The 27,456-nt window shown below is 44.2% G+C and overlaps 1 protein-coding gene across 5 annotated transcripts in view; it reads left to right on the top strand.

Annotated features, from left to right (window-relative positions):
* GRM5 (glutamate metabotropic receptor 5) overlaps positions 1-27,456 on the top strand; it is a 262,268-nt gene that overhangs the window by 176,338 nt on the left and 58,474 nt on the right. The window lies entirely within an intron of this gene.

The following is a 27,456-nucleotide window of genomic DNA, read 5'->3' as shown; positions in this document are numbered from 1 at the left end:
GTGGCCCATGGACCAGAGCACGCCAGGCACTCCTGTCTTCCACTGCTTCCCATAGTTTGGTCAAATTCATGCTGGTAGCTTTGAGAACACTGTCCAACCATCTTGTCCTCTATCGTCCCCTTCTCCTTGCACCCTCCATCTTTCCCAACATCAGGGTCTTTTCCAGGGAGTCTTCTCTTCTCACGAGGTGGCCAAAGTATTGGAGCCTCATCTCCAGGATCTGTCCTTCCAGTGAGCACTCAGGGCTGATTTCCTTCAGAATGGAGAGGTTTGATCTTCTTGCAGTCCATGGGACTCCCAAGAGTCTCTTCCAGTACCATAATTCAAAAGCATCCATTCTTCGGCGATCAGCCTTCTTTATGGTCCAGCTCTCACTTCCTAAAGTGCTATGATGCCCCTTTAAACACTCATGGCTTTCTCCAAAGAATTATGGGAGCTGCGGACCCCTATATGCTTCCCAGAGCTCCCTATGCAGAGCGATTGATTGTTAAACCACTCTGAATTGTAGGTCAGGGATGAGGAGCAGGTGGCCCCCAAAAACTCTCAGCACACTTAACAAACTACAGCTCCCAGAATTCTTTGGGAGAAGCCATTACTGATTAAAGTGGTATCACAGAACTTTAAAGCTATGGTGGGAATGTGGCCTAACAGAATCAGAATAGGTTATGCAAATTTATACAATTTCCTCTCCCTTCATGTATATAAGGGTTGCATAAATCAGTTTTCTCTAGCCCAGAGTTGGGAGCAGATGTTTGGAGCAGCCCGCACCACTCTGTCTTCAATTTCTTCAGCCAAACAGAATTCCTTCCCCTGTTTTGGGTATTTTAGTGTTCTCGGTTTTGTAACGGAAAATCCAATATATTTTGCAAACAAATCCTGAGCTCTGTAATCTATTCTGTATCTCATTGTAACAGCCGCTTATTTCTCCCAGTTCTTACAGCAACAACAAAGGAAGTTTACCTGGTTCTTTCCTTGTTTTCACTCAGAAACTCATGTGCAATGGCATCATATCAGTATTTGGTCTGCGACTCGTGGTCTAATGAATGCTCGGAAATCTCATTTATTTCTTGAGCAAGCTGTCAACAGCACAGCCTGCAGTAGAAAGAATTTATGAGAACCCTCTCAGATAAAAAGGGTGAGAAGCAAACCTCCACTCAATTTCCGTTACAAATAATGACTTTTTCTTTTTAAGGGGAATCTCTGTTGCTGTTGTGTGTGTTTGTGTTTAATAATAAAAAAGATGTTTCCAATTTCACATGTCATAAATGAAGTGTCATTTCTGTATATATTACAAAATCTAGAACGGTTTTGATTTGCAGAAACTTTAGAGTTACAGAGCCGTGATACACAAATGGCACTGGAATTGCAGGGATGAGAGTCACCTCCGTTGGCTATTTAAGTGATTTATTGATTATTTAATTTCTATACCACTTAATATATTTAAAATATCTCCAAGGAGTGTACAAAAAAGAAGCAAAAGCAGACAACTCCCGTTGCTCGGTCCCTGCTCCTGCCAACCTAGCAGTTCGAAAGCACGTCAAAGTGCAAGTAGATAAATAGGTACCGCTCCGGCGGGAAGGTAAACGGCGTTTCCGTGCGCTGCTCTGGTTCGCCAGAGTCCACATGCTGGCCACATGACCCGGAAGCTGTACGCTGGCTCCCTCTCGCCAATAAAGCGAGATGAGCGTCGCAACCCCAGAGTCGGCCACGACTGGACCTAACGGTCAGGGGCCCCTTTACCTTTACCTATGCTACTAATATTTACAGTAGTACCTCGGGTTACATACACTTCAGGTTACATACGCTTCAGGTTACAGACTCTGCTAACCCAGAAATATTACCTCAGGTTAAGAACTTTGCTTCAGGATGAGAACAGAAATCGTGCTCTAGCGGCGCGGCGGCGGCAGCAGGAGGCCCCATTAGCTAAAGTGGTGCTTCAGGTTAAGAACAGTTTCAGGTTAAGAACGGACCTCCAGAACGAATTAAGTACTTAATCTGAGATACCACTGTACTTTATTTCATTTTGTTCCCCCCTTCTCTGTTATATACATCTGGCTAATGTGTTCTATGTTCTTCTTACCTTGCTTCCCTAATGCTGGCTATTTACCGTGAACAATAAAGGCTTGATTTGATTTGACACCTAACCCTAACCAGCGCCTCCCAGACCTTGCCTTCCTTGTGTGTCCTCGGTTCAACCAAAGGCTCCGCCGCTGGGCTGTGTGTGTGCGGGCGCACCGAGAGCATCTCCTGCTTTTGCTCTCCTCCTTCCCACCCTGCTTCCCTCGCAGAGCTCATCTCAGCTGCGTTTGAATGTTCTCCCATTACGTGACGTTCGCCCGCCTGGGTAAAATTAGCAGGAGCCAAGAGAGACTCCAGAAGCAGGTGGCTGCAGGAAGTGAGTCAAACTGGTGATGCCATATGGCAGCAGGGCGGGCGAACCGGGCTAGCATCATCGAGCACACAGATGCTACGCGCGATACGTTAGGAACAGAACAGTAATAACTGTGCTTCTGAATATGATTTCTAAAATAGCTTCCCCTCCCCCCCCCAAAAATAAAAGGTTTATATTGCATATGTAAATAGAGTGTTGGAACAGGGGGCGGGGGATTTCATAGCAGAAGAGCCTGTGACCTTCCAGGTACTATTGGTTTCCTCTTCTAGAGCGAGAGTTTTTCTGAGCATCAACACTCTTCCTAGCACCATATAATTTTTATTGAATTTTCTGTTTTACAATTTAGAATACTCACATCGTTAAAATATCAATGACTTCCCTTCTTCTCTTTCCATGGGTCATTTTGCATATCATAAATCCCTGTATACTGTAGGGCAGGTATCTCCAAAGTCCATTTTGGGGGCCTAATCCGGCCTCTCTGGCCCTTTGGTCAGCCCTCATGGCCCTTCACTTCATCAAATCTGGCCCTCTTTGGAAAAAGTTTGGACACCACCGCTTTAGGGAAACTAAACCATTCCGTATTCCATTATTACATCCATCAAAACTTATTTACACTGTTGAATTTATCTTAATGCTGCCAACGTTTTCAAGGGCACACAATCCCCCCCCCCATATTTTCAATAAACATTTTCCAATCTTCTCTAAACGTATGTTCTTCTTGGTCTCTTATTCTACATGTTAGGTCCACGAGCTGCTCATATTCCATCAGCTTAAGTTGATGGACCTCGCTCGTTTTTCATTTTGGGGCTAACAAAACACGGATTGCAATAAATAACCTTCTTTCTTTCTTCTTCTTTTTACCAAAAAAGGTATTTTTAAAAATTGTTGGACTTTATAAAGCAGGGTATATGACTAACCTGTGGCTTACACAGGTGCTGTTGGACTTTAACTCCCATCAACTCCAGCTATCATGGACAAAGGTCAGGGAGGGTGGGAGCTAAAGACCAACAACAAACAAAGGCCCACACGTTCAACACCCTTGGACTAATGCACTTCTTTTATATATATATATAAAATATTTTTTATTAAACAATTTAAACATAACAAATTATCAGTCCAAATAATCAATTACATTATTTCCCCCCCTCCCACTCCCCCCCCCACTAAGGACTTCCCTCAGCTCCCCTCTCTGATTTCTTTGCACATATTGTTCTCTGCATGTTGTAAAATTGTACATATCTTTTCCTCATCTATCAAATGTTCAACTAATAAATTTGTGGATGTTTATTCAAAACCTGCCAAGGAGTCCAAATCATTTTGTTGTCTTTTTAGGTAATTTGTAAAAAGTTCCCATTCTCCCTTGAAGTCACAATTGTCCTTATCACGCAGTTTATATGTCAATTTAGCCAATTCCGCATAGCTTATCAATTTCTTTTGCCACTGTTCTTTTGTCGGGGTTTCCTCATTCTTCCATCTTTGTGCTAACAAGACTCTTGCCGCTGTTGTAGCATATATAAATAAATTCTTTATTTTTCTTGGCAGGTCTTGTCCTAAAATCCCTAACAAAAATGCTTCTGGGTTTTTTTTTACAAATGTCATTCTGAACATTTTTTTCATTTCACTATATATCATTTCCCAACATTTTTTAACTTCTCTACATTCCCACCACATGTGATAAAATGGACTAATGCACTTCAAGGTGCTGGTTATTACCTTTAAAGTCCTACACTGCTTGGGACCCAGTTACTTGAAGGACTGTTTCCTGACACCTATGGAAGGGAATACACAGCAGGAGGCAGTAGAGAGCAGACACCTGTCAAGAGAGCTACTTCTTGGCTAAAAAATATATACAGTGGTACCTTGATTCTCGATTGGAATCCGTTCCAGAAATCCGTACCACTTCCGAAAACATTCGAAAACCAAGGTATGGCTTCTGATTGGCTGCAGGTGCTTCCTGCACTCAGTTGGAAGCCTTGGAAGCCGCGTTGGACGCTCGGCTTCCAAAAAACGTTTGCAAACCGGAACACTCACTTCTGGGTTTGTGGCATTTGGCAGCCAAAATGTTCAAGTCACAAGGCGTTCCAGAACCAAGGTACGGCGGTACTAAAATGTATAAAAATGCACATTTTAGGATAAAGATGTGTGTAGAAATGTCTGCAATGAGATGAAATTTGTATCTAAGTTAAGTTAGATACATTTTTTAAAAAAGTTAATAAGAGGTTTTGGTTTAATTCAAATTTAATGCATAATACTTTGTTGGAAGCCGTCCAGAGTGGCTGGGGAAACCCAGCCAGATGGGCGGGGTATAAATAATAAATTCTATTCTATTCTAAAACAAAGAAGCAGAATTGACCACAGACCTCAAATCAGCTGACCCATCCATTCCTAATTTAAAATAAGTAAATAATATAAAGCAAATATTTTGAAAATTGCCCCAGGTATCTTGCAGATACTGAAGGAAGCCAAGGAACTTTGTTTCCTATTTAAGCATTTCCTCTTTAAAAGGAGAAAGCCAATGCTTTTAGAGGAAGGTCAGGTTAACATCAGCGACGGCTCAGTGATGAACAAGAGATCTGTACAACCTCTTCCCCATTCTTTGGATTTGCTTCAACAGCACTACTATTAACACTACAGTTAATAGCAGTGTAATAGCAGGCTGTAGCCTTTTCTTTCATTGTCAAATACTGCATGCTCGGAACATCTATGAATTGAAATATTAGACAAAAGTAACAAAGTGAATACAATGGGCGGCTGCATCTAATCTCTGCCTTTTTTGTCCTACACTTTTTGTGGTGTGTGTGTGTGTGTGTGTGTGGAATATGGCCACCAACCTTGCAACATCATGGAGCAAAGCTTGGTTTGGTTTTGTTGGCAGCAATAGCCTAGCAACGCATTTCCCTCTGTGTTACACTTTTCCTTTTTCTATTAACTAAATTGTTCAGGGTTGTCGAAACAAAAAGAGATCGTGAAGAGCTCCAAAAGGACCCTTCCCGTCTGGTTGAATGGGCGGCAAAATGGCAAATGCATTTCAATGTAAACAAGGGGTGCATGTTAGAAGAAGAAAAAACTTAATTGCTCATATGCACTCATGGGGTCTGAATGAATGGTGGCTCACCAGGAATAAGACCTTCGGCCTGTAGTGCCTAGCTCAGTGAAGATGTGGACCCAGTGTGTGGTAAGGGTGAAAAGGGCAAATTCCCTGCAAGGGTTCATGCAGAAAGGAATTGAAAATACAGTGGTACCTCGGGTTACATATGCTTCAGGTTACATACGCTTCAGGTTACAGACTCCGCTAACCCAGAAATATTACCTCAGGTTAAGAACTTTGCTTCAGGATGACAACAGCAGCGGCAGTGGGAGGCCCCATTAGCTAAAGTGGCACTTCAGGTTAAGAACAGTTTCAGGTTAAGAACAGACCTCCAGAACGAATTAAGTTCTTAATCTGAGGTACCACTGTAAAATCATCATCAACAACAACAATAACAACAACTTATTACTTATACTCTGCCCATCTAGCCAGACCTCCCCAGCCACTCTGGGCGGCTTCCAACAGGATATTAAAAACACAATAAAAGATCAAATATTAAAAGCTTCACTGAACAGGGCTGCCTTCAGATGTCTTCTAAAAATCAGATAATTGTTTATTTCCTTGACATCTGGTAGGAGGGCATTCCACAGGGTGGGTGCCACTGCTGAGAAGGTCCTCTGCCTGACCATATTGTAATGTTGTTATATAATTCACCTTATTCACAGCTGCCACAACCTTAGTCTTCACCATCATCAAACTATTCACCAAGACCCCAAGGTTACATTTCTGTTCACTCGTTACAAGTTCAGATCCCATTTTAGTGCATCTGTGAGGTTGGGAATTATTGTTCTTGCCCACTGTGCAGCACATTATACTTGCTTACATTGAATCCAGTGTGGTGTAGTGGTTAGAGTTTTGGACTCAGACCTGGGAGACTGGGGTTTGGATCTTCACTTTGACATTAAGCTCACTGAGTGACCTTGGGCCAGTCGCTGCCTCTCATCCCAACCTATCTCATAGGGTTGGATTATTATTATTATTATTATTATTATTATTATTATTATTATTAAACTTTATATACCAGCCTTCGTCTGAGGATCACAGGGTGGTTTACAGTATAAGAACAGAAAAATACTTTTCACCACTATACATACACACACTATTCACAGATGTTACAGGTAGTCTCTCGCTGAGTCCAGAGAGGGCTTTTTGCTTCAAAGTCCTTGCTGTGTTAAAAGTCCACAGTTAAGTCCTTAGTTCACTTGTTCGCAAAGTCCTGCAACTGATAAGAGTTTTCCAAAGTTGTGAATTCTGGCAATTTTCAACTTCTTCCTCAGATGATATTTTCAAAAAGTCTTCAGTTGAATCTGCAGCTCCAATTCCTTCAATCTCCTACAAGAACCCACCACAGTATGATGCAAATTAATTGCCAAAAATTAATTGCCAAATTTGCCCAGTAACACAGATAAGAGAATCATCAAGAAGCCTGCAGGTGCAATATGGGGGATGAGTCATCTCTCCTGACTCATGGAGAATTGACCCATTAACTGTGTTCCTTTACAATGCGGTCCTTGAGGTATTGCAGTCCTATTTAAGGATTGCAGTGTTTAAATAAGGAGAGGGGACCTTTCTACCTTGAAGAAAAGGTGGGCTATAGATGCTAATAATAATAATAATAATAATACTCATTCAAACTTTTGGGAGGGATCCATATGGAGCTCCTTGCACTTGCTTTTTGGTTTTAGCACCCTGAACAAATTGCAGACTTGACCACCTCACTGCTTTTCCTTATTATTATTATTATTATTATTATTATTATTATTATTACTACTACTGCTGGTGCTGATTAATTGTCTTCTTAAAAAACCATCTCAAGGCAACACACACTAAGAGTAATTAAAAATGCGTGCAGGGGACAGCAAATATATTTAAAACAAAACTAAAACCATCCAAATTAGAGATTCATGAGAGCCAGTGTGGTGTGGTGGGTAAGAGCGGTAGACTCGTAATCTGGTGAACCGGGTTCACGTCTCCGCTCCTCCACATGCAGCTGTTGGGTGACCTTGGGCTAGTCACACTTCTCTGAAGTCTCTCAGCCGCACTCACCTCACAGAGTGTTTGTTGTGGGGGAGGAAGGGAAAGGAGAATGTTAGCCGCTTTGAGACTCCTTTGGGTAGTGATAAAGCGGGATATCAAATCCAAACCCTTTAGGGAGGCAGGAGAGGATATATTATTTTATGATATCCTTCCTAACTTGCGTCAGCAAGTTCTATAACTTAGCAGAGTTGTTAAACAACCCCCCTTTTAAATTACAAAGCGGTTAGCTAGGTGCAGGCTCGTTTGAGCCTCACTATTTAGGATTCCTGGTTTCCCTTTTTATAAAAGAATATACACAACCATCTGATTAAAGTTAACATAAAACTAGTTTACTTACAATCATCCAGTTCACAATAAGAACCCTGAAGGCAGACTTAAATTAAAGAACAACATATAACTAGGTGAATGTCCCATAAAGGAAATAGTCCCAAGTGACTGCAACTAAGCAGTCACTTCTCCAAACACACAGCAACATACAAAATGGAGAAGACACACTGATCAGAACATGGAGGCCATGTGCTCCTCCATGCTAGTACAACAGACCACATACTCTTCAAGTCACATGTAGTGGAAGTCTGTCCCAGGTCAGGAGGAAACAGGAAGTCTTCTCCTGAGTGGTACAAAACATCCCCTAACATTTCCACTCCAGAAATGTTGTACTTGACTGCATCCCACAATGGTGGGGACTCATATATCCAGCTGGGAAAGTCTGTCAGAACAAGAATGGTCTTCAGCTGTTTCCAGGAGAGTGGGGCTAGTGGGCGTCTGTTGTATCTCAACAGGATCGCTGTTTCACAGGGCAGGGTCAGCTTGCTCCGTGATACTGTCACTGAGTTACAGTGATTTTGCAAACGGAGTGGTGAAATGAGGGCAAGGCATTTCAGCTCAGAATCAGCAAGCATTTTGAAGAAAATTGTTAAAAGGTGGCATTGAGTTGAGAGCCCTCAAATGCTGAGCAAAAGGCCCAGGCGCTCTTCAGTTCTCAGATGCCAGTTAATAACTTAGCTCTTGTATGCCATGTGCAATCCTATTGATACAGGTTTTCCTGGGGATGGTTATGAAAGCATTATGGGTGGGTGGTGAGGTCAAGATTGGAAAAAATCAGATTAACCCTAGTAGGGCAGCTCCTTGTGTGCAGAGAAGGGAGCTGGTAACTCGACAGTGTCCTTTCTCAAGCACTGATGTGGAAAACAGAACCACACAAGCACACACATTAAGGTATTACTCATATCGCCAGAGGAAATTGCACTATTATTTATGTCATCTTTCCGGCTACTGATGGTGTATACTTTAATTTCTATACAGTCATACCTCGAGTTGAATGCGCTTCGGGTTGAGCGCGTTACTTCCGGGTTTTGCCACTCACGTAGATGCTCAAAATGACGTCATGCGCGGAAGCGTTGAAACATCACATGCGCAGATGCGCCGTCATGTCTTGCGTTCCATTAGGGATGCGAACAGGGCTCCGGAACGGATCCCGTTCGCATCCCGAGTTACCACTGTGATCTGTTTGGAGAGAGAAGTTATAGGAAAACAGTTTTGTGGCATAAAGTTTATTTCCATAATCTGTTTGGAGAGGGAAGTTACAGAAAAACAGCTTAGCGGAATAAAGTTATGTTGCCTTACTGAACAACCATTCATCTTTGAGGAGCCACCTTTTTAAAGCATCATTATTGCACAGCGATATGTGTGTGTCTTTTTAAAAAAATATCCTTCCTCCTTCCTTCCTTTATTACACCATATATATTTTTTATTACTTTTTATTTAAGCCCCATAATTAGAGCACTCTAGACAATGAGCAATTAAAGCAAACAAAATCCATGTGCTGCAGGGGGGAAAGAAAATCAGATAGCAGCACAAAAATCCTAAAAGCAAACTATATCAATTGAGAGCAGAGCAGAGTTCTGATTTGAGCATAGCATTCCAGCTACAGTCAAATGATACAATGCAGAGAATCAGAAACCTTCCATGTAGAAATAATACACATCCCCAAACCCCAGCAAGATGCATGGAACAGACCCGTTTAAATCATTGGAACTCATTGATCACAATTGATATTGATCTCATACTGACTTGATTTCATAAGTATCATATTTCTAAAAGTCTTTAAAATTATGAAACTGCTTCAAAAGGCAAATCAAAAGGTCTTCTGCTGACCCAGAAATCATCAAAGTAGGCACTAGGTGTGCCTCTGTTGCGGGAAAACATTCCACAGGTGAGGGGCCACCACTGAAAAGGCCCTATCCTTTGGCACCACCCTATGTACAGTGGTAGCTTGGGTTACAGACGCTTCAGGTTACAGACTCCGCTAACCCAGAAATAGTACCTCGGGTTCAGAACTTTGCTTCAGGATGAGAACAGAAATTGGGCGGCGGCAGTGGAAGGCCCCATTAGCTAAAGTGGTACCTCAGGTTAAGAACTGTTTCAGGTTAAGACCTCCAGAACGAATTAAGTTCTTAACCCGAGGTACCACTGTACCTCTAATTGAGAAGATACTTGCTAAGGCTGTGTGCTTCCTCCAGTGTCACAGGGTATATGCCTCTGAATAAAAGCCACAGGGGATGATGAGTGGCAGAAGACTCTTGTGTTTGAATCCTGCTTTCGGGTTTCCCATAGTCATCTGATTGGCCACTGTGAGAACAGGATGCTGGATTAGATGGTCCATTGGTATGATCCAGCAGGCTCTTCTTCTTAACATCCACAAAGGGCTGCACATGTGGAGGTTCAGCCCTAGCCCTAACCAGTGCAGTCAGTACTGTACCTTATATGTAATACTCGCTTGATTTGCAATGGCATCTGTGCCCATAGGTGCCTCTTTTCTGAGTGGATATCAGGCGTGTTGAAGGACTGGAGCTTACAGATACAATCACTATCCCCTTTTTCATCTCCAAAGGGGTCGTTTTGCCTTTGTAAGGAAGAAGAAAGGCCTAGGCTTAGTTTCCTAGCTTCTCCTATGTATTTTTAAAAATTGATGGGCAAGCATGTCTTTTCCCACTGACCCACTGATGCCAGAAACCAAGATTTCTCTGTGCACACTTTGCATCCTTTCAAGCTCCGAGAAAACAAGTGTTTTCATGTTTAAACTTGCTATGAATGAGGAAAGAAATTTGCAAGCCACTGAAGAAAGAAACATCCTTTATATTTCCACTTCACACATTTTTCAATGCACATTGTAGATCGGATTTGTTATTTGATGGTACTTTACAATATCTGAATTTGAAAGAAACTGGCTTGCTCTGTCCTACTGCGGTTGAGCGTAGGCACAGGGTAGAATCTTACATCTCTCCAAATTTCCCCTTCCCAATTATTGCTGAATGCAATCCCTATTTTCTGGCTTTTCATCCTATGCCACCCTGTGTTCCAGGTCCTGTGAACAAGAGCTGAATTATACATCCAGAAATACCATGGCCGTTCATGGACATCCAAGGCAGCTCAATGTTAGAAGATTCAGGGCACACAAATCAAGTATTTCTGTACATAGTCAATAGTAAAACTATGAAAAGCCTTCCCACAATAGGTCATGATAGCCACAGACTTGGGTGACTTTAAAAGAGGATTACACACATTCATGTAAGATAAAGCTATCAGTGGCTACTATTTTTTTTTTTTTTAAATGGTTCTTCAAATTAAAGTTTTTCAATAGCATATCCAACATACAACATAAAAACAAGATTCCAAAGACTCTCCAGAACTTCCCTCCTCCTCTTTGTGGGTCCTATTGTTAGTCATTTCCTCCTGCATCTTTTATAATAATCCAAACCTTTTACATCTCCATTATATCCAAAATTCACCATTAAACTACAAGTTTTATTCCAATCCTACTAACGATTTTAACTGTTTACATTATAAAATTTCCCCATTATAAATTTTCCCCATTTTTGGTCTTCCTGATTTCTGATTCTTTTGGTCATTTTTTGCCATTTTCGCATAATCCATCAACTTAATCTGCCAATTCTTCTATGGTTGGGACTTTATCTTCTTTCCGTCTTGAGAGATGCAGGGATCAGTGGCTACTATAATCAATGGCTGTGTTATCTGCTCACTTTCAGAGGCTATATGCTTCTAGTTCAGGGGTCAGCAAACTTTTCCAGCAGGGGGCCGGTCCACTGTCCCTCAGACTTTGTGGGGGGCCGGACTATATTTTGGGAAAAAAGAAAAGAAGAAGAACGAATTCCTATGCCCCACAAATAACCCAGAGATGCATTTTAAATAAAAGCACACATTCTACCCATGTAAAAACACCAGGCAGGCCCCACAAATAACCCAGAGGTGCATTTTAAATAAAAGCACACATTCTACCCATGTAAAAACACCAGGCAGGCCCCACAAATAACCCAGAGATGCATTTTAAATAAAAGCACACATTCTACTCATATAAAAACATGCTGATTCCCAGACCTCCCGCAGGTCAGATTTGGAAGGTGACTGGGCTGGCCCCAGCCCCTGGGCCTTAGTTTGCTACCCATGTTCTAGTTGCTGGAAGCCTCAAGGTGCCACAAGGAGGGAATCACTGGCCTGTGAGCGCTGCAATTGGAGAACAACCTCTACCAAAGGCGTCATGGACTTTGAAGAAACATGAACACAGGATGAAAGGGAGAAACGAGCTAAGAGAACGGCACATTTGGCAAACCCTCGCCGTGAACAACTCCTGCCTGAAAACCTATGGCCCCACTGTGGAAAGATGTGCAGATCCAGAATTGTCCTCCACAGTCCCTTACGGATACATGGTTAGGACCGTATTCAAGGAAGACAATCTTACTTGACTATGAGTGATTGCTAAAGAAGAAGTTGTTGCTGGAAGCGACAAGGTGGGAAAGTGATGTTGCATTGAGGTTCTGCTTGCCCAGTTGGGTCAGATCCTTAGAAGTGTGAGCATAAGCTCTGCATGTGAAACAGGGTTTTCCTACATCAACCCATTTGCAGCTGGCGCTGTCTGAGAATTCTGATGGAAACAGAAATGTGAGCAGAAATGGCTGGTGTTTGCTTATTCATCTCATGTCCACAACAGAAAGCAATCCAGCAAATGCAATCAATATTCACTGTTGTTGTTTTCAGTCCTCAAGTGATGACCCACCCATTTGAATCGTGTTTCCCTGGAATCACGTAAGGACAACATGATTAATTACATAAAATTGCACCCACCACGGAGAACAGCAAGTTGAATTATGTTGTTTTTGTCTGAAGCCGAACTGCAGCAGAGCGGATACAGCACTGCACATGCTCAATGGAAATCAATGCCTTCTAACATCCCTAGCTGCAGCCCCTTGGGTAGCTCAGTTGGTTAGAGCTTGGTGCTGATAACATCAAGGTTGCAGGTTCAATCCCTGTACGAGACAGCTGCATATTCCTGCCTTGCCAGGCATTGGACTGGATGATCCTTAGCGCCTCTTCCAACCATAGCTGTCAACTTTTCCCTTTTCTTGCAAGGAATCCTATTCAGAATAAGGGAATTTCCTTTTAAAAAAGGGAAACATTGACAGCTATGCTTCCAACTCTACGGTTCTATGATTCTATGCTGCCCAATTCTGCCCCTGAAGATTTGGGGACCCTCTGGAATTGTGTGGGAAGTGATGTTGGGAAGCAGGAGAAGAAAACAGTGGAGATCTGGGGGCCAAAAGATCCTCTCGATCCAAGCTACAAGTGTCTGAGAAGCTCTCATGCACCCTGCACCATAAATCAAAAACCACTGCATTGCATCACAGCAGCTCTCCAGCCTGTTACCTCACTACCTGAACGCTGAGCCACTTATCCTGTCAAGAAAGGAAGCTAAATGGTTTAGGCAAGGTTTTCTCTTAACAAATCCATGTTGGCAATCCATTTTTCCCTGTAGGTGCTTACAAAATTGAATTTTAGCAGTCCTGTTGTCTGACTAAATTTGATTCAAATGCACAGTGCTGCACTCCTAGAGAGTGTTTTGAATGTGTGATGTTTGCTTATGTGCTCACGCAAGGGGGACTTGCAGCTAGGGATGGAAGGAGAACATCAGTTTTGCTTCTTCCTGTTTCTCATTCTTCCAGTCTTACATCCAGTTCTCCACATCTTGCAGCAACTGGTAAATCTTAAAAAGAAAAGGAACTCATGAAAATTCACCAATATTTCAGGGCACATTCTCCTGGTAATCACACTTTTGAATGCATTTTTGTGTATCATTTTCACCAATGTATTCATTTTTAGGCACAATTTCCCCTAATATATGCATTTTTGATAGATTCAGCACTCAGTGAGATCAGAATTGAATTTCTACCTCATCCCTACCTACAAAAAACATTGGAATGTACTCTCACTTCCTAACAGAAATATTCCTGTTCAGAATTTCAGCCAGCCAACCATGTTGTCACTATGATGAAGAGAATTCATTGGAAAGTTTGGAAAGAATGAATGACTAATGGGAAGACTTGTAAGCACTTTACAAGAAAATCAGTATGAATGCTCAATGTTGTATAACCACCACACAAACAAATCAGAGTGAATGCACAGTAAAGATCAGGTATAGTCTGACCACTGTGCCATGGCGCCAGTTTGCTGTGCGGCGGCAGCAGGAGGCCCCATGAGTTAATTTGGTACCTCAAGTTAAGGACAGTTTCAGGTTAAGAACAGACCTCCAGAATGAATTAAGTTCTTAACCTGAGGTACCGCTGTAAAACATGGGAGAGTGCTGCCCTGCCCCCTGCTGGAAGGTTGCTGGGACGACAGACGGAGCCAAGTGAGTGCAGTCCTGGGTGAGCCACACCACCCCCCCGACATGGTGGAGGCTGTGCCACCTTCTTCCTTTGCCCAGTGCTTCTGAGGCCTGGGCAGCTGGGCTCTGGGCACAGGAGGCAGCACTGAGCCTGATCTAGAGGGCTTGGCAGGGCATGACAGCAGGCCTAGCCCCCTCCTCTCCCTGCCCCCCCTCCCTACCTGGATGGCAGCACTCCCTCCTCTTCCTGCCCAAATAATAATAATAATAATAATAATAATAATAATAATAATAATAATAATTTATTTGTACCCCGCTCATCTGGCTGAGTTTCCCCAGCCACTCTGGGCAACTTCCAACAAAGATTAAAAATACCTTAAAATGTCACACATTAAAAACTTCCCTCAACAGGGCTGCCTTCAGATGTCTTCTAAATGTCAGGTAGTTGTTTATCTCTTTGACATCTGATGGGAGGGCGTTCCACAGGGCAGGCGCCACTACCGAGAAGGCCCTCTGCCTGGTTCCCTGTAGCTTTGCTTCTCGCAATGAGGGAACCACCAGAAGGCCCTCGGCGCTGGACCTCAGTGTCTGGGCAGAATGATGGGGGTGGAGACGCTCCTTTGGGTATAGCCAATGTAGGTCTTTCAAGACCGGTGTTATGTGGTCTCGGCTGCAGCAGGCAGTGGCCAAGTCCTCTCAATGGCAGGGGGCTCGTGAGGCACTGGGTCCAGGCCCAGGCCACTAGAGAGGATGGGAGGAAGGAGGGTGTCCACTGGGAGAGAGGGAGGTGGGTGAGCAATTGGACACCTTACCTGCACTCTTAGGCAGTGGAGAAGGAGACTGGGGTGGCTCGGTTTGGAGAGGGGGAAAATATTTGGGAGGTGGGGTTGAAGGGGTCTTGGCCCCTTAGAATTGGTGCCTATCCCACTGTGTCGTTTTCTTTATGCAAGCAAATCAGGATCAATGTTGAATAAATGATTTGTCTAGAAGAGCCTTATATATTTTGTGGTTGGGTAGGTAGGTTTGGATTTTTTTGTTCTTTGATTCTATAACAGTAAAGCTGAACATTGAAAGCTGCACGTAGAGTGGTCCAGATGCACTAAGAAACAAGAATGTAGATCAACTCTTTCCACTGACATGTGTTAATATCTGGTGAAACCATTCCTGGAATTGTGGGTGGTGGAGATCGTTCTTTTTTTACTCACTCCAAGGTTTTGCACACTCATAGAATCATAGAATCATAGAGTTGGAAGAGACCACAAGGGCCATCGAGTCCAACCCCCTGCCAAGCAGGAAACACCATCAGAGCACTCCTGACATATGGTTGTCAAGCCTCTGCTTAAAGACCTCCAAAGAAGGAGACTCCACCACACTCCTTGGCAGCAAATTCCACTGTCGAACAGCTCTTACTGTCAGGAAGTTCTTCCTAATGTTTAGGTGGAATCTTCTTTCTTGTAGTTTGGATCCATTGCACTGTGTCCGCTTCTCTGGAGCAGCAGAAAACAACCTTTCTCCCTCCTCTATGTGACATCCTTTTATATATTTGAACATGGCTATCATATCACCCCTTAACCTCCTCTTCTCCAGGCTAAACATGCCCAGCTCCCTTAGCCGTTCCTCATAAGGCATCGTTTCCAGGCCTTTGACCATTTTGGTTGCCCTCCTCTGGACACGTTCCAGTTTGTCAGTGTCCTTCTTGAACTGTGGTGCCCAGAACTGGACACAGTACTCCAAGTGAGTTCTGACCAGAGCAGAATTCCTAGCATGCAGTACAGATTGCGGGACTGCAGTGGAGATGACTGCTGTTCATACCAATTTTCACACCACCTGCTATTTCGAATTCTTCGGAGTGAAAGTCTTTGTGCCACTGCAGCAGCCAACAAAACAAATTCACTGTTTTGGTTAAATAGCATTCTATTTCATGGTGCTCATCCTCCTCTAATTCAAGGCTGTCTCTGGTATCTCTTTATTATTGTAAATACACAGGAATGTATTGCCTAAAGTCACTGAGCTTATCTGTAAGAACTATGTTTGGCTATCTAATGGAAAATCATTCTGCAGATGGCAGCTGTTGTAAATCTTTGAGCCAACAGAAAACCAATTAAATGTTAGCTATCTTTTTTTTCCCTTCCCCTCCCCTCTCTCTCCTGGCGGACATAATGCAAAGAAACCATCTCATCAATCAAGCAGATGTAAAGTTAATCAGTGCTAGAAAAATAGCACCCAAAATATAGTTATGGACATGTCACAGGAAAATGGAACAAATTGTGTACTCTGGTGTGTGAATGAGCTACTGAATCTCTGCCTGGAAGCAATTTAAGCAAGGGACCGTGCAATGCGGATATGCGCCAGGATCCTGCGCTCTGATCCTCTGCTACCACCTGGGGGGGGGGGGAGAGAAACACCAGACAGAAACAACCTCTCAGATCAGGAAGGGGAGCAGGCCCTTGAAATGGTTCTTAGTGTGCCTATCTCTTCAGACTCCCCATCACCACAAAGGCCCTGCTTCAGTTTGATAAAGGATCAGCACCTTTCCCCCTCTTCCAATGACTCCAGCCAGATTAATTCAGTTCAGTTTGCATTTTACCTGAAAGAATGCGCAACTCAGAAAAGCAGCTACCTTTAGGGTTGCCAAAACAGCCTGAAGGAGCTTCTCCACCTCCATCGTTCAGCCCGGACACTGAGGTCCAGCTTTGAGGGCCTTCTGGCAGCTCCCTCCCTGCGAGAAGTGAGGTTACAGGGAACTTGGCAGAGGGCCTTCTCGGTGGTGGCACCCACCCTGTGGAACGCCCTCCCGCCAGATGTCAGGGAAATAAACAACTACCTGACTTTTAGAAGACATCTGAAGGCAGCACTGTTTAGGGAAGTTTTAAATGTTTGATGTTTTATTGTGTTTTCAATATTTTGCTGGGAACCGCCCAGAGTGGCTGCGGAAACCCAGCCAGATGGGCGGGGTATAAATAATAAGTTGTTGTTGTTGTTAATTATTATTATATGTCTAGGAATTCCCAGACATGTCCTCTTTTTGGAGTCCTACATGCCCACCGGGGGGTAATTTTACATTTTAAAGCAAATGTCCTGGATTTGGGGTGTTGCTTTTTTATGTTTAAAAAATGTACATGGGTAGCTTTGGTTAAGGCTCTGATTCAGGTTCTGGTTTTGGTTCTGCCATGGGCAGTCCAAGCTCTAGTTCAGGCTCTGGCTCCAGCATTTCTAGCTCCAGTTCAGGCTCTGGCACATGTGACCCCAATTTTGGCTTTCATGTGGAAGGCTCTGGTTCAACAGTAGCAGAGGGGCTATCAAGCAAATGCCCTAAAAAAGCTCAACAACTTTTCTTTTTGTGTCCGTATTTTTACCTTTTGAAACATGGCAGCTCTAGCTACCTTTTCAAATTCCCACTGCTCCAAATTTTGTGTGATGCAGTTTCCTGACTGAAAAATGTAAAGAAAGAAGGAGTATGATAGGAAAAGTAAAGTACATGCCAGTAATGATAACATTACAGAAATGCATTTTGTTTTGGAGGGAATTGCTTACAAAAAAAATGTGCATGTTGTTATTATTTATTGTTTATTAAATTTATCACAGGGTGGTTTACGGCATAAAAGCACAAAAATATGCAACATCATAAAACCAAAGCAGAAAACGAAAACAAAGCATGCCCATGCACGGAGAAAACATAGTCCTCATATACTCGTGCAAACTGTGCTTGCTCATATATTTAATACAGTCTTACAGCAGTTTATATCCAAAGATTTCTACCTGGTTTTCAAATGTTCAAAACATACAAGTAAAAGAACAAGCATAAATCCAGCAATTTAAAACATGGTTAAAAATGAGGTTTTAAATATCTAAGGCATTTCAAACTTCTTGATAGTCTTAGATATTTAAATGTCTTAAATATTAGGAGAAAATGTGCAGAAAAGTGCCGATGAATTTTAGTGGGGACTAAAACAATTTTGAACCAGTGCAAAAATGTGGCAAACTCAGTTTAAGACTGGGGGTGGGGGGAGGAATGGAGAGAAAGAGAAATGGATAGGTTTGATCATTCTCAACTCTATGTCCGCAGCCGCCACCAAACTGCAGACACATCACCACACCCAAGGGCTTCTAAAGGAAGCAGTGCCCCTTTGAATGTCAACACTGTGTTGTTGCATATCAGGGTTGCCTGTCTTTAAAACAGACTCCAGGTACACTCAAACAGAAATGGTTCAAAGTACCTTACAGCAGACAAAGAGCCCTGCTTACTCCCAGCCCTCCAGGCCCACACAGGCTTTCACATCCCACTTGTCTCTACAGGAAGTTTCCTCTTCAATTACTTTGCCCTGAGCCAGGAACCAACGTATATCGGAGCTGATAATCTGAAGGAAGCCAAAGTGCTGCTGAAGGTTCAGAGTCTGCTAGCTCTTGGGCCAATATTCGAGATTAGGTCTCCTGCTTCTAATGTGAGACCCGTTCAGAGCTGTCCGTGGTGCTGATCACTTCCTTGCTCTGATACAGTCGTACCTCGGGTTACATACGCTTCGGGTTACATATGCTTCAGGTTACAGACTCCGCTAACCCAGAAATAGTACCTCGGGTTAAGAAATTTGCTTCAGGATGAGAACAGAAATCGTGCTCCGGTGGCACAGTAGCAGCGGGAGGCCCCATTAGCTAAAGTGGTGCTTCAGGTTAAGAACAGTTTCAGGTTAAGAACGGACCTCCGGAATGAATTAAGTACTTAACCCGAGGAACCACTGTAGTTATCTTTTGGGGAAGGTGAAACTAGAAAAGAGGTTCGGTGAAATGGCATTAACTTTAGAGACAAGCCGTCGGCCAGGAAATTCCTGCTTTGGTGGTGTTGGAGAATATCTCAGGTGTTTATTATGTGCAGATGGGTACACCAGCAAAAACAAGAAGAAAATTGGTTCGTGTGTGGGTTCAAGCCCCGTGTTGGACAAACAATTCCTGCATTGCATAGGGCAGCACTAGATGACTCTTGTGGTCTCTTCCAACTCTACAATTCTATGATTCCATGATTCTGTGCTTCAGGGTGAGACCCTGCTAGGGTGGAAGGCAAGAATCAGGAAGGAGATGGCTGTTCAGCGTTCCAGGCTTGTAGGTTCCCTTCCCTCACCCTCAATCCACTTGTAAAGTGGATGTAATGAGTATTGTTGTAGGTTTTAGGGAAGGGGTCAGCCTGCACAATGCCCTGAGTTCCTTCTAATCCCTGGGGTCCTGCACCCAGGAAGGGTCAAAATCGGCTATAGGATTCTATCGCTGAACTAGGCAATTTAAGACAAGTGTGCTTACCCCTTCATTGGGCAGGCATTGTTGCGGACTCGCATTGTTCCCTCTTCACGATTCCGTGGCAGTACAAGGTGGGAGGCTTGGTTGGCATGTGTGGCCTGCAAACTTCTGCACACTGTCCGGGTTGTAGCCTGCCTGCAAATGAGCCAATCATAGCCAGGCTACTGTGCAGGACCTCCCCAGGGGTGGGGTCAACTGTGCCAGCAGGCATCACTTGAGTCCACGCTTGGAGAATAAATATAGGGCCTGACCAGGCCTCCTCACCCAGTTTGCCGTTGGCCACTTAAACATAACCAAAGAAGTTGCTCTGTACCATAGGGCAAATGTCTGGGCCTTTCCTCTTCCCACATGGCTGGGAAAACAAGCAAGAGGAGTGAAATTGTGTATGAGCAAAAGGCAGGCCTCCCAACTGAGAAAAGCATGCTCTGTGTGGGGCTTTCGGCCTCCACTGGAAATCTAATGAAGAAGCAGGATTTATCGGGGTGTTGAAGCTGTGAGCCCCTCCATCTTATGCTTGGCTTTCATATGTGTGTAAATAAAACCATCTATCCCAGGCTTCCTCAACCTCGGCCCTCCAGATGTTTTGAGACTACAATTCCCATCATCCTTGACCACTGGTCCTGCTAGCTAGGGATCATGGGAGTTGTAGGCCAGAAACATCTGGAGGGCCGACGTTGAGGAATCCTGATCTATCCTAAGGACCGTGCAGTCTCCCTTGACGTTCACTCCAAGGGAAATGAACACTGAGTGACCCCTGGAGTATCCCACCGCCCAGAGATTGGCTTGGAGCGTACCAGTATGTTGTCTGGTGGCTGGTAGGCAGCAACAGGAGAGATTGTTTGCCCCAGGGTAGCAGCCTTTAGCTAGACGTGTCTCCCCACCCAACCCCTTGAACAATGGGAGGGGAGTGCATACACCCATGGTGCCTTGATGGGTTCCTTTTTTGCTTATTTGCTGTGGGGCTAACTAGTGTTCCTAACACGTTGCGCAGATATTCCAAGAGTGAAACCTGAATTATTCACAGACTCCTTCTAGTTCAGTACTTTATATCTTCAAGGACTTTCAAAGTTTCAGCCCTCTTCCCCCTTTTTAACTTTGTTATTTTTCCACTACTACTTCTCAAAGAGTTGCTTTTAAAAGTTTCAGAAGGAGGAAAGAGATCAAAGCCGCTAGCCGCAACTCACTTCCCGTTTCCAGCTCTGCTTGCAGTCCTGCGTCTAAACTGATTTCAGAAGACGGCTGACCTCCGTAGTTTTAACTTTTTAATCCAAATCCTTCCTTGAGCCAAATCGATCCTTTTTTTGTTGAAATTAGGTCCGAATTTCTTATGTTTTGAGAATTGAGCACTTTCCCTGCAAGCTCGGGGCTTCGCTTTCCGAAAGCAGCAATGGCTTCCCCTCAGCCCGCTTCCCTGCCCGCCGTTCTCTTCGCTCCAAATAGGAGTTGCCTGGCGGCCAGACAGTCAGTGTTGCGGCATCAGCGGGAACCAGAACTCCTGGACATCCACCAGAGAGTGTTTTTGGGGGCTACTGTGCCCTGTAGCACCCCCTTTTCCTTCGGAAAGCCCGGGATTCTCCAAGCGGAAAAATCCCCGCTTGCGCTGGGATAGGGCTCAACCGGAAGTTGCAACTTCATTTTCTATTAATATGCTGCTCACCGCCTTTGGGCCAAAAGAAGAAGAAGTAGTGTTATATAAATAAAGCATAACATAACACAACGCCTAGCATGGCACAATATCTGCTAAAGCACTATCTGTCAGAGATCTAGCAGCTGCTGTGGCATGAGAGGCAGCTTCTGTCATAATGATGTGAGCTGCAAACAGCTTTAGGTAAAGTGAACGAGACTGGACTGCCAGCTAATGAATGAACTCATTAACCTCTGTGACATCAGCGATAGACTGGCGTACGCAGTGGAATGGGGAGGGCCCAGGGAGCGGAATAACTGGAATAAGAGAACTTGCCACTTCCCTGGGCAAGAGGTAATTGCTGGGCTTTCTGGAATCAAACTGAAGCCTTTTAGAAAGTGACATTTGTTGCACAACACTTCCACGACCCTCCATGTTTGTCTGCCCGTCGCCACGGCTTGAGGCAAAGAAGAAAACTGTTCTTAGGGAAGGTTGTGCAAGCTGAGAGGCGCAGCTGGTTTATTATTTTAAAGACAGAGCTGAAGTAGCTTCCATGGGCAGCTGATCGGACCCTGAAAGGGAATGTGCCCAGTGCTCTTAGCAGTGCCAATTGCCTGGGTCTAGCAGATATTTTAATTTCCCAGCCTCAGTTTTATTCATTTATTTGGGCAATTCCTATAAAGTGGACCCTTGGGTAACGTAACTTTCAGGTTGCGAACGCAGCAAATTTCATCGTGCGCGCTTCGGGCATGCGCAGAACCGCTCTGCACACCACACACATGCACAGAAGCGCTCTATCATGCCGCATGTGTACGCAGAAGCAGCGTCTCATGTTGCGAACTTTTCGGGGTTCGTAAGGACACCCGGAATGAATGAAGTTTGTATCCGAGGGGTCCACTGTACAGTGGTACCTCTGGTTGTGAATGGGATCCGTTTTGGAGGCCTGTTTGCAACATGAAAAGAACGCAACACACAGCGGCGCATCTGCGTACGTGTGGGTTGTGATTTGCTGCTTCTGCACATGCGCGTGACGTCATTTTGCGCGTCTGCACATGTGTGAGCGGAAGAACCTGGAAGTAACCCTTTCCGGTACTTCCAGGTCGCCGCGGGACATAACCTGAAAGGGCGTAACATGAAGCAGACATAACATGAGGTATGACTGTACTGCACAACACTTCCACGACCCTCCATGTTTGTCTCCCCGTCGCCACGGCTTGAGGCAAAGAAGAAAATTGTTCTTAGGGAAGGCTGTGCAAGCTGATAGGCGCAGCTGGTTTATTATTTTAAGGACAGAGCTGAAGTGGCTTCCATGGGCAGCTGCTCGGGTCCTGAAAGGGAATATGCCCAGTGCTCTTAGCAGTGCCAATTGCCTGGGTCTAGCAGGCATTTTAATTTCCCAGACAGCCTCAGTTTTATTCATTTATTTGGGCAATTCCTATACAGTGGACCCTTGGGTAACGTAACTTTCAGGTTGCGAACGCAGCAAACACTTCCGGGTTTCATTGTGTGCACTTTGAGCATGCGCAGAAGCACTCCGCGCACCGCGTACGTGTGCAGAAGCACTCTATCACGCCGTGTGAGCGCACAGAAGCAGCGCCTCATGTTGCAGACTTTTCAGGGTACGTAAGGACACCCAGAACGAATTAAGTTCGTATCTGGAGGGTCCACTGTACTGCCCCTTGCACAAGCCATAGGGCAGTTTGCAACAAAGCCAAAGGAAATAAACAGAAAGCATAAAACCCATAAGCAGGGTGGGGAGGAAGGGAAAGGGTGAAATGGAGTGGCTGGAATCCTGAACAGCAGAACTCCATACTGCAACATTTTGTTGCAGGTGCAGTGTATATCGTACATAACTCTCATTTTCACTTCTCACTTCCTCCTGAGTTAGGGTCACAAGCATTGCCAACATGGCACCCATGGGTGCCAGTGTGCCTCCCATTGCTTCCTACAGTGCCTGTGGAAAGTGTTAGTAAATATATTCTCAAGAATCCACAATGCACAAGTGGCTTTTTTGCTCTTCCTGCCCAGTTACTTTTGGCACTTTTTCGGCTGCTCCTATACAGGACAAGCCCCCTTAAACATGCCCCAGTTTCTTCAGATGCCAGGATTAGACACCCACCCGCCCTTCCATTCTGAGGAGAAGGGAGGTGCAAAGAACATCTCTCTCTGAGTGAACATGGCTGAGGCAAGAGTGGTGACATTTTTTCCATTGACAGGTGTGAGGCATGCCCACATCATTGTGTAGTCTCATGGCTTTTCCCGCTCATTTAGGTGTGGCAGCCATACCTCCATGGCAGCCATTTTGGCTTGGGCCATACATCCTGTGTCGGCCATTTTGGGTAAGCCTCGTCTTCTCAGCACCAAGTTTATGTCTTTTGCATATGACACTTTTTCAAAATTCCAACTGTGCCCACTAGTCCAAAAAGGTTAGTTTAAATAACATAAATAATAAAATTTTATTAAACCTTTTTTCATAATACAGTCAGATAAAAGAAAGTAATCTAAATAAAAACAAAAACAGAGAAAGAACGTGGAGAGAAAAGGAGTTTGTTTAGAGCAGATTAAGGGATTAAGTTGATGGGATTCTTTACTCTTTTCCTGCCAGCTCTTTTCCCACTCCAAACCACCCACCCACAACACACAGCTTTTTGAGATTTAGGGTTCCTAGACTTGTGTTTCTTCCCTCACACATAGGTGCTTGGAACAGTGCAGGGAAAGAGGAGACTGAGAGGAGATACGATAGCCGTCTTCAAATCTCTCAAGGGCTGTCACATGGAAGAGGGAACAATCTTGTTTTCTCCTGCTCTGGAGAGTAGGACTTGAACCCATGGCTTCAAGTTAACAGAAAGAAGATTCCAGTTAAACATTCAGGGGGGGATTTTCTGACAGTAAGAGCTGTTTGGCAGTGGAACAGACTCCAACAAGATTTGGTGGACTCTCCTTCCTTGGAGGTTTTTAAGCAGAGGTTGGATGGCCATCTGTCATGGATGCTTTAGCTGAGATTCCTGCATTGCTGGTTGTTGGACTAGATGACCCTCGGGTCCCTTCTAAGATTCTATGATTCCAGGAATAGGTGAAGCAGGTTGGCAAGTGAAATGTGAACAGTGACAAGTAGGGAAAACACACACCCCTTCCCTCCCTCCGCTGCTTCTCCATTCCAAATCACAAAGTGCCCCTTCTTGAAACAAAATGGCCGCCTGCACTGGGTTATACTCATTTTTATGTAACGGGCACTTAGGCCCTCCATCTAGCCTATATGGATGTAGGACCAAGTATAGCTGCAATTAAACGCACTTCAGCGAATGGCACCATTCCCAGTTTAAAACCGTTATGTAATGCTAATTGCCGTGTTCTTTCCGAGTGGGTGGCAAAATGGAAGATAACATAAAGAATACAAAGCCATGCGGAGTTTTTTCTCTCTCTCCATAATAAAAAACCCCCATAGCACTAAAGCGTTCAGACTTGCCCCCTTTTTTTACAGGAACAATAAAGAAGCCTTGTAATTCATATTTTGTTAGAAAATGGCCTATATACTTAATTGCCATGGTTACTTGATACAGCTCTGTAGATGCTGTTGTATACCGGCAATCAAGCTTCGGGTACAAGTGTTAGAATTTCTAGGGCAGCGATCGGGAGACAAAGGAGACCTACAAATTTGTTTCCTGTGAGCCACAAACCTTATTGTCAAAACAGCCACAGGCCAATGCGGTAGGGCAACTATAATGCTCTCTTTGAACTAGAGGGATCTTGAATTTGCGGATCTGCATTTAATCATAGAACTGACAGGCTGACTTGGAGAAAGGCGAGCAAGTCTCTGGGCACACACAGAGTGCTTTCCTCCCGAGAGCAGTAATGCTGGTTTTCTGGAGCAACTTTGAACTTGCAAAATTTCCAGACATTTCTCTGCTACTTTACATTGCCTGGCTGGCACCCTTGAATTCTGGTAATGCTTCTTGCTTGCCTGGATGGAGGATACAGAGGGGTTCGTGTGTAGAAACTACTGTACAGGTGTAATATTTATATGCATTGCTCCACCCACGTTTGCCTCTGACCCCGCCCACCACTGCATAGCTGTCAAGCATCCCTTATTTGGCGGGACAGTCCCTTATCCCAGCACCATGTCCCGCTGCTGTCCCTTATTGATGATGTCCCTTAAATAAGCTACTGAAGCTACTTAAATAAGCTACTGTCCAGCTGTCCTTTGTCAACAACAAATTGTTGCTGTTTTTTTGTGTTGAATATCTGCTATATGGTAATTTATGGACCTAATAGGTATCAAAAGCCATTTGCATGCAACAAAATATGTATTTTATCAAAATAATTGTTGATCCCTTATTTTGGCTGCTGATCCCTTATTTTTGAGGCTGCTGATCCCTTATTTTCAAATCTGTAAGTTGACAGCTATGCACCACTGGCATGTGGTTCCTGGAAGCTTGCCTAGAAAGGAATGCAAGACTGGATAAAGTTCTCCAACCACACACCAATGGTGGGCAGCGCCAGAGTCAAAAGTAGGTGGAGATATAAAAGAGTCTCCCCTCCTTTCAGTATCCAGTCTGTTTCTCCATCTAGCCCAGAATACCCTCCTTCTCGAACAGACAGCAACTCTCCAGGTCTGTCTAGATCTAGGTTGTCCACCTCTGCCCTATCATGAAATTCAAACCCATTGTTTGCAGACTGTGTAGTCTACTGAAACTTTGGAACTCCCTGCATATTAGCATCAGTCGGGCTTTTGTATGTTGGCACCCATCAGTCTCGAGAGGCAATGGAGTGCGCCTCTGGGGGTGAAGTCAGACCTCTGCAGAACCACTGTGGCTGCTGTGACTGCAGAGACCAGTAACTCATAAATGCATTAGCAGCAATGAAGTTACCTCTCTGGGGTGCAAGCCTGGACAGCGAATCTGGAGGTCCTGGGCTGCCCAGATGACAAGAATTCGCTGTATTCTTTTCGGTATGCTTAGAACATGTTTGTTTAAGCAAGCCTAACGTGTATGAGTTACATGGGTTTTGCCTCTTTCGCATCACCCATCTAGTTTGATAATGTTTCGAACGTTTTTAAAACACCTGTTCTTTATGGAGACTTTTAATGTTTTATTTCATATTTCTGTCAACCATTTAGAGGTTTCTTTACAATAAAGTGGGATATAAATGTTTGTTAAATGGTTCCAGATTTGTCATTTGTGTTGAAATACTATCTTTTGTACTGCAGCGGTGACCAGAGGGACCGAACAACACAACAGGAGCAAGGCTATAATCACCACCCTCATCATCATGGTCGTCACTCACCAAATCCATCATCACCTTCAATCTCATTGTCATCCTCATCACCAGTTTCTCACATGCATACTGTATAAGGTAGTCCTACCATGATCCTTTATACATCCAGAGAAAGAGGTTGGGTTGGGTTGTAAGAATAACAATACCACATTTTTCACAAGCCTGGGACATCATCACCATGTTCTGTGGCCAAGATTTTTGTAACTCCCTTTGCATAGGGACCAGGGAATTGGTATTTTGAAAGAGAAGAAGATGGGGATGATCCAAAAGAAGCAGTGAGGTTCCTCTGGCCAAGAGTCTAAATGTGGCCCTCAATATTCTCTCCTCCCTGCCCTGCCTCACATTCCCCTTGAGTGCTTTTGCCTGGCTGCAGTGCATCCTAGAACCCTGAAAATACCTTTGGCTTGCCTGGAATGAGAATAGAAAGGGGTTTGTGAGTGTGTCTAGAAGCTAACCCACTGTTCACAGGTAATGTTTACATTAATTGCTCCTCCCACTTTTTCCTCTGATCCTGCCCACCACTGCCATATGGCCCCCCAGAAAGTTTTACAAAATGGAATGTGTGGCCCTCAGGTTAGAAAAAGGTTCCCCATCTCTATGCTGAAACATTACAGCACCTCATTATTCTCCCCACCCCATCTTTTTTTGAACCTCTATTTTTTTTTTAGAAAGTCAAATTCCTGTAGATTTTGCAGAGAGGCATGGAGACCCTATGAATCTTCAGCTAAGTCAGTATGCATTCGTATTACTGCATCAGACTCTGGTGTCTTCTGCTATTTGTTTTTCAGCAGCCGATGAAGTCATTCCTCTTACTTCATTCGCCATCACTTGCGCTCACTGCCTGGTGGTCAGAAAAAAGGCTGCAGCAGCTTCATGTGCAACTCACCCCAATTTAACCTCAGTGCATTTGTGAAAAGGGCTGTGTCCATAAATGAGGACATTAAGGACCAGGCCTTGAATAATGGGATGAGGAAGAGTGGAGCTCCTACAAGGGCTAAATGTTTAGGTCACCGCTGCTTGCTTCTTTATGGCATTTGCCACACTCTATATCATTTATCCAAGTTTACACTGCAAAG

This window comes from Podarcis erhardii, assembly GCF_964252035.2.
Source record: "Podarcis erhardii genome assembly, chromosome: 4".
Classification (NCBI taxonomy): domain Eukaryota; kingdom Metazoa; phylum Chordata; class Lepidosauria; order Squamata; family Lacertidae; genus Podarcis; species Podarcis erhardii.
Note: the sequence above shows the minus strand (reverse complement) of the source record. Positions and strands in the feature narration are given on the sequence as shown.